The sequence below is a fragment of the Lactuca saligna genome, chromosome 3, assembly GCF_052625555.1.
Source record: "Lactuca saligna cultivar CGN05327 chromosome 3, ASM5262555v1, whole genome shotgun sequence".
In the NCBI taxonomy this organism is placed as follows: domain Eukaryota; kingdom Viridiplantae; phylum Streptophyta; class Magnoliopsida; order Asterales; family Asteraceae; genus Lactuca; species Lactuca saligna.
This window is the reverse complement of record NC_136419.1, coordinates 74,202,346-74,211,380: the sequence shown is the minus strand read 5'-3', so window position 1 is coordinate 74,211,380 and position 9,035 is coordinate 74,202,346.

Genomic DNA, 9,035 nt, shown 5'->3' with positions numbered 1-9,035 from the left:
TATATATATATATATATATATATATATATATATATATATATATATACACACACACACACACACACACACACACAGAGAGAGATTTTAGAGTAAATTACACGAATCTTCTCTTGTCCAGGTGCCAAAAGCATGTCTAGTCCTTATTTTTAAAAGTTAAATCGAGTAGTCCTTTAAATTGTAAAAAGCTACACACTTAAGCCCTAACAAAATGAAATGACTATATTACCCTTTTAAAGTCTTTTTTAGTTATTTTTAGTGTTTTTGATTACTTTTAATTTTTAAAAAATGATTACTTTTAATTTTTAAAAAATATTTTTATTTAATGAAAAGATAATGGGCCCCATCATATACATCTTGTAATCTCTCTACCCCATCACACACACATACACATCTTTGTCGTTCATCTGGCTCATCTTCAACCATCGTTGAACCCCTCACACCCCTTTCCTCCCAAAATTGATGAAAATTAAATCCGAATAAAACATACACCTTAAAAATTAAATCTAATATACACAAATCAAACCTAACCAAACCCTAAGTCTGGAAATCGTAACCCACATGTGGTAGGAGAGAAACCAAGATTTAGATTGATGCCTCAGGTGGTCACCCTGAATCTTGTTGTTATCGAAGAACATGAAAAACAAAACCATAATCTTGTCCACCACCACCAGATCGAGGAATACTTGAATCACGAGATCTTTGAGGTAATGAACCTATACCTGAAGCTTCAACATTGGCTTCTCTCTAAGGGTTGTTTTGATAGGGGTTTATTGTTGGTCATCGCATTATGATAACGAGGGTGATATGGCTGCCTGAAGTGATGGTCACTGGAAGTTCCTCACATAGGAAGTGAGAGATATAGAGAGAAAAAACCAGTCCACCACCGATGAGGTTTCCCTGTTCTTGATCTATTGTTTCCGATCAAAGTGGGGGGGGGGGGGGGATAGAAAAAGGTTTCACCACTGCATGCAAAGGGAAAAAGGAGTAATTGAGGTGGTTATGTCAAAAAATTTGGGTGGTCCATCATTATCGCCTCTTGATTTTTCGACGACCCCAGTAGTGGTGCAAGTGGTGTTCTAAGGGGGTGGTTTCTGGCTGGTGTGTATAGGAGGGTGGTGATTTATTTAATTCTTTTATTTCTCATATGGGGCTTTATGGCTTACCTCCTAGGCGTTATTCTTATACTTGGACGGACAAGGTAGCTGTAAAAATGAGTCACTTAGACAGGTTTCTTCTTTCAGAGGATCTTTTGGAGATGTTTTCGTATATCGTTGGTCTTATCTTAGATCGTCATTTATCTAATCATCGTTTGATTCTTCCTTGTGTGAAGTGATTTCTAATTATGACCCTTCTTCATTTATATTATTTTATTCTTGGTTTCATGTTGATGATTTTCAGAAAGTTGTGGAAGACTCTCGGAAGAATGACGGGATTATAGAGTCAAATATTATGGTTTCCTTAAAAAAGAAGTTACAATTCTTTAAAAAAACTTAAAAATTTGGAAAAAAGTTGTTAGAGAAAAATGCAATACTACTAAAATTAGCTTTTTTTAATAAGTTGGTTGAGTTGGATTCTAGGTTGGATCGTGGAGAAGGAGATCTTCTAGATGGGGTTGCTCGGATGTCTTTGTTAAAAGATATAGGTGATATTGATCATATTTATGCTTTCGAGTCGCACAAAGAGCTAAATTGAAGTGGGCTATAGAGGGGGATGAAAACTCTAAATACTTTCATGGCATTCTGAATAAAAATAAGTAGTTTGGCAATTCGTGGCGTTTTACGAGATAGGGAGTGGGTAGATTCTGCTAGAGTAAAATAAGAATTTTTGCAGCATTTCCAAGATAAATTCTCATCCCCTTCCACCTATCGGCCTATTGTCACATAGAATTTCCCAAAAGTTTTAACTTCAGACGAAGCTGCGAACGTAGAGTGTGAAGTTTCTAGTATGGAAATCAAGCGTACTGTTTGGGATTTTGGTATGGATAAGTCTACGATCCCTGATGGATTCATATTTGAATTCATTAGGAAATTTTGAATCTTATTGAAATGGATGTTATAGTAGTAATGAAGGAATTCTTTAGCTCAGATCTTTTTCCAAAAATGTGTAATTCATCTTTTATCCCTTTGATTCCTAAAGTCTGATCCTAAACGTGTCAAAGATTCTCGTCTGATTAGTATAATATGTTCTCAATATAAGATTGTTCGCAATATATTGGATAATTTTTTGGTGTCAGCTGTTGACAGATTGGTGAGTATGGAGTAATCTGCATTTATTCATGATAGATAAAATTTTGATGGTCTATTGATTTTTAATGAAGAGGTTTCTTGGTGTACGATAAAGAAGAAAATAGTTATGGTTTTAAAGTTAACTTTGAAAAGGCGTATGATTATGTCAGATGGGATTTTTTGGATGATGTGTTATGCAGGATGGGTTTTGGTAGCTTATGGAAAAGATGGATCCAAGGGTACATGACTTCTATTTGGGGTTTAGTTCTAGTTAATGGTTCAACTACATTTGAGTTCCAACTTTATAGAGGGATTCACTAAGGGGAACCTCTCTCCTTATTTGTGTTTCATTTTTTGATGGAAAGTTTACAAGTCACCTTACAATGTGTTCTAGATAGGAATCTTTTCTCTGGTATCTCTATCGGTGAAGACTCAACTTTCATATATCTTATCTTTTATATGCGGATAACATTGTATTTATTGGGGATTGGAATGAGTTGAATATTGCTACTATTATGTGGGTTTTACATTGTTTTCAGTTGGCTTATGGTCTCAAGATAAATGTGCATAAAAGTAAGAATTTTGGTATTGGCATTCAAATTAGGGAGGTTGAGGAAGTGGCGGATTTGATAAGATGTGTGATAATGAAGCTTCCTTTTCCATACATTAGCTTGGTTATGGGTGGTAATATGTCCAGATTGTATACTTGATGGGATTTAGCAAACAAATTGTTTCTAAAATTTCCAATTAGAAGCTAATAACTACATTAGTTATAGGCAAATTGACTTTATTAAAGTCAGTGTAAGGTTCTTTATCAACTTAATTTATGTTTTTGTTTAAAGCTCTGTTACGTATCTTAAAAAATTTAGAAGCCTTGCGTAATGACTTCTTTGTTAGGGGTGATCTAGATGAAAGGAAATTGACTTGGATTAGCTGGAATAAAGTGATGGCTAGTAAAAAGGATGGTGGTTTGGGAGTTAGTAGTTTACTTGCTTTGAATAGAGCTTTTATTTTCAAGTGGGTGTGGTAGTTTTATTCTAGCCCTAATTTTTTTGGGTTAGAGTCATTAAAGCTATTTACAGTTCCAAGCGTCTTATTAGGTGTTGTATTTCGAAGAATTGACACTCAATTTGGTTGGATATTATGAAATTGGTGGAGACTAGGAACTCCAAGGGTGTTAGTCTTTTGCCTTCGTGTAAAAAGAATCTGGGTGATGGTAGTGTTAAGGCCAAGATCCTCAAAGCATTCATGATCCTCAAACCTCATCAGATATTAAGGATCCTAGACTATCTCAGCATCCTGACTATTACCATTATTATTATTTATTAAAATTTATAACGATTATATTTCATTCTTAATTAACACATGTTCAGAAATAGTTAAGAGAAGACTTACTCTCAACAGGGAGTCATCTAAACTATGCTAAAGACCTGGAATACCAAGTCAATCAACATTCACAAAGCTGTTCATAGAGGATCCCAAAAATATCGGACATCTTGTTATCTATTTTAGACTATAAATTGTCACATGTATCTCGCACACGACACACTCTACTTACTCTAAGCTTACTATATGAACCTTTTTCACTTGTTCTTAATAAAATACTCTCTGTAATCATCATTTTATACTAATAAAATCATCAAGGCAGGTGATCATTGTCACTTCCCAAGGGTTTTTGCCGGAGATCCTAGCAAGGATAAAGGGCTTTCCTTGTAAACAATCGTGTCATTCTCATTACTTTTCTCTATTTCACAATTCGAACATCACAACCTCTCATTCAATTTGGTTGATTTATACTTGTGTAATTTTTGACCAAAACAATTTGGCGCCCACCATGTGGCCGTTGTGTTCAAAATCCTCGAAATATCATGTCTACACAATCGATACTTTCTTCATCATTTGCTCCTTCCATCCAAAACAAAAACCTACCAACTCCTCCGAGTGGACCCCCTTGTTAGAGGAAAACGCCTGATACTTCCAAGAGAAACACCCATTCGGTTACTAACCAAGGAAATCTGGAATCTTCAGGACTCTGGGATCCGACTGCTCTGGTCACTACTGTCGAACACTTCATTATGATGAGGAAAATGACACAACAAATGACTTAGCAGCGAGACGACAACAAAACACTACTGAGAGAAGTGGAGAGGATGAAGGAGAAATTTTAGAGATCCTAGGAAACGATGCCCACAGTGATGGGTTTTGAGCATTACAACATTCCTATGGTGTACATGCAACCCTATTTTCTTTGGATCTAGGTTTTTCTCAAGTTATAGATGCAAATTTGTTATCCGAAGCAAGAATCCTAATCTAGCATACAATTTTTTTGGATTTAACATATTAAACAAGAGATAGGAGAATACCTTTCTTGTTGATAGCTTGATCTTGACCTTCAAGAGCTTAGTGCCTCAATTGTTGCACCTCTAATGGAGTCACAAACACCACTTAGAAATGGATGAACAAGAGAAAGAGGAGGGAGGCTATCAATTTTGGCTAGGGTACTCTTATGAAGCATCAGGGCCGAAAACAATAGCCAAGGGATCCTTATATAGTTGAGCTACAACTAGGGTTTTTAACTGGAAACCCTAATTCCCTTGCTTGGGCCCTAAGCAATCCATAATCCCACACATAACAAGCCTTGGATGAAAACTTTATGGGCTTCCCATAGATTTTCATCCACCCCTTATCAATAGGGTGTATCAGCCCAAACTACAACTATTACTGATTTACATAATTAGTCCCCTGTTCTTTTAATCGGTCTCTTTTGATAACTAAATTATTTTCTAATCAATACTAATTAAATAATATGATTTATCAATTAATATATTATTCTTAAAATATATTAATAAACAATTGATTAACCTCTTTCTCATAATTCATCCTATCAAGTTGCTATGGTGAAGGCAACCCAAAAGGACCATGCTACTATCGGGTCAAGTACATACCAATTATATTTATGGGCTTAGACACCTAATCCAACACACAGTTGTACAACCAAGGATCTTTAACTTCGGCAATGCAGGATCCTCAGGAAAATCAACAGACGAACACAACTGTTGCTACTGCTACATCACCCTGGGGGACAACTATGAACAATCGATCATGTATAATCAATGATCTCGATGAGCCTCTCAATACTCCTAGAAACCTTGATTCTAGTAACTTACTAAACAGTAATACTATCAATACTAACTCCATGAATGTTGATCCAGGAATAAGTCCAAACATGGCTAGGGAACTTCAGCAGTTGAGACAGATTATCTCAAGCGTACCCGTGGTAGTTCAACACATACCAGAAGCGTCTCCAACAATTCATAGGATCTCAAGATTGGCTCCTGTGATAGTCAATACCAAAGTTCCTAAACGCTTCCAGACTCCCAGCATGAAACCTTATGATGAAACTACGGATCCCAAAGAACACGTAGCAAAATACCGAGAAAGGATGGATATCATTCCTATTCCAATTCACTTGAAGGAAGCTTAGCTATGCAAAGGCTTTGGTTCAACATCATACTCTTGGACGCACCGAAGAGGATGAACGTCCTGGAATTGGAGATAATAAAAAAAATTCTTGGTCCTCATAAGATTTAGCGGGGAAACGAAACACACCATTAGGGAGATAAAGCTACCAATATACATTGAGGGGGTAAACTCTATACAAAATTTATGTGTTATTGACACCCTATCTTCTTATAATGTGATATAAGGTAGACCGTGGATGCACAAGATGAAAGTGGTTCCATCAACATATCATCAGTGTGTAAAGATGCCTACTCTGTGGGGAACAGTGAAGATCATGGGAGATCAACAAGAGTCAAAGGAATGTTATAAAACCTCTATGAAGCCTACGACGAAACCCCACGAAGCATAGAAATTAAGGCAGGGGCATTACATGTTCTAGAAACAAAGGAGAAAGACGTGAAGGAAGTGCCCCTGTGCAGCAAGGATCCTGAAGCCAAGGTCCTCATAGGATGTTCAATACCTAAGCAAATTGGGCAAGACCTATTAAACTTCCTTCGAACTAGAAGCAAGACGTTCTCACGGAAACACGAAGATATGAGAGGTATAGAAAAGAATATAATCACTCACAAACTTAATATTGATCATTCTTTCAGACCGATACGTCAAAAGAGAAGGAACTTTGCACCTAAAAGGACTCAGATCATCCAAGAAGAAGTGGAAATGCTTTTCAATATAGGGATGATCTAGGAAGTGAAGTTCCCGAGATGGCTAGCTAATATAGTTGTCGTACAGGAGAAGAACGTAAAGTGGCGAGTATGTGTAGATTACACATCTCTTAACAACGCTTGTCCTCAGGATCCTTTCCCTCTACCACACATTGACTCCATGATAGATGCAACGGTTAGCCACAAACTCTTAACCTTCATGGATACTTCAGCAAGATTCCAACAAATCCAGATGGAACCATCTGATCAAGAAGATACACCATCTATAACACCAATAGGTATATATTGTTACACCGCAATTCCTTTTGGTCTTAAAAATGTAGGTGCAACATATCAAAGACAGATGAACCGGATCTTTAAAGAAAATTTGGGGGACACCATGGAGGTATACATTGACGATATGGTGGTAAAGTCCATGAAAGCTGAAGATCACCTCAGGGATATCAAAGAAACCTTTGGCATTCTAGACTAATACAACATGAAGTTGATTTTGTTTAAATGCCACTTTGGGATGAAGTCGGGCAAGTTCCTTGGGTATATGGTAACCAAGAAAGGAATAAAATCAAGCCCGGAGAAGATCAAAGTAATCATCAAGTTGAAATCTCCATCTTCGACAAAATACATCCAAATGCTAACCGGAAGAGTAACATAACTCAACAAGTTCATTTTAAGATCCTCAGAAAGTTATAAGCCCTTCTATGACATCTTGAAGAAGTACACGAAGTCTGACTGGACCGTAGAATACAAATAAGCTTTTCATGAACTCAAAGCATACTTAAGTTCTCCACTACATCTGGTGAAGTCTATAGATGGAGAACCACTTCTCCTCTACCTCTCGGTATCCTCAAATGCGGTAAGCGTTGTCCTATCCAAGGATCGTAACAGAGACCAACATCCTATCTACTATGTAAGTAAAAATCTTTTGGATCCTAAGACCAAGTATTTTCATCTCAAAAAATTATTTCTTGCATTAGTAACTACTTCTACTAAGTTACGACATTATTTCGAGACACATACTATACAGGTGAAAACTGATTATCCTATTAAGAATGTGATGAGAAAACAAGAGATGTTAGAAAGGATGGAAAGATGGTCAGTGAAGTTAAGCATGTTCGACATCAAATAAGAGCCAAGATCCGCCATAAAGTTATGTAGACTTTGTGGATGACTATAGTGATGACCTACAAAATGAAGTAGACATTAAAGCTAAACAACTCCTCGAAGATGAACACTTGGGAAAATGGACACTATTCACGAATAGAGTTCAAACCAATAAGGAACCAGGATAGGGATCATACTAAAATCTCCACAAGGGGAGATCCTACCCCAAGCAGTTATTTGCGAATTCAACGCAACCAACAACGAAGCAGAATACGGATCACTCAACATGGGATTACAATTGGCTAAGGATCTTCAAATCAAGGATCTTCAGGTATTTGTTGATTCTTTATTATTTACCAATCTCTTCAATGGATCTTATGCAATGAAAGGTGAAAAATTAGCATTATACCTTGAGATCCTCAAAAACTTAGCCTCTGATTTTGAAAACTTTAGCCTAATGATATGGGCATATTTAGTTATAAAATTCATGCATTATCTTAATACTTTATGTTTTTTTGTCTCATTTAATGAACAAAAGGTGCTTAATTAGTTTATAATTTTATTTTTCAGCAACAATGACATGCTTGGATGGAAAAGGAAGCGTAAATAGCGATTGGAAGCTTGGATCTTGGGTTTTGAAGAAAGAAGGATGTTGCTGGACAGCTTGACCCTTTGTCAGTGTTTTGGACATATCTCATGAACCGTAACTCCGATTGACTAGATTCAAAATGTTCTGAAAACTAGACATAATTTTGAACAACTTTCGTGTTCTGAGAAAATGCTGATTCCAAATGGACTCAGCGAGTTCGTCAGAAGTTTCGCGATTCTGGACGCGCTGACTTGCCGTACACGGGTTTTAAGTGACGGACTCGCCGAGTAGGCCATGTTTTGTGAAAATCTATATAAAGGGAACGAAATCAATTGGTAAAAACATAGTTCAAAAAAGAGATTAGGTAAGAGTAAACTTGATTTTGACTTGATTCTCCTTAAAATTGAATGTAGGGTTGATTCCCTTGCTTCCCACGCTCCACCAGCACCTTTAGTCGACAATTGGCCTCCAAGGGTTCATCTATATCCTAGGGTATCCATCTGAAAGGTGCTTAATTAGTTTATAATTTCATTTTTCAGCAACAATGACATGCTCGGATGGAAAAGGAAGCGGAAATAGCGATTGGAAGCTTGGATCTTGGATTTTGAAGAAAGAAGGATGTTGCTGAACAGCTTCACCCTTTATCAGTGTTTTCGAGATATCTCATGAACCGTAACTCCGATTGATGAGATTCAAAATGTTCTAAAAACTAGACATAATTTCAGACGACTTTCGTGTTTTGAGAAAATGCTGATTCCAAATGGACTCGGCGAGTAGGCCATCAACTCGGCGACTTGGTCAGAAGTTTCGCGATTCTGGACGTGTTGACTTGCCGTACACGGGTTTTAAGTGACGGACTCACCGAGTAGGTCACTGGACTCGCCGAGTAGGCCCTGTTTTCTGAAAATCTATATAAAGGGACTTTCAGATCGA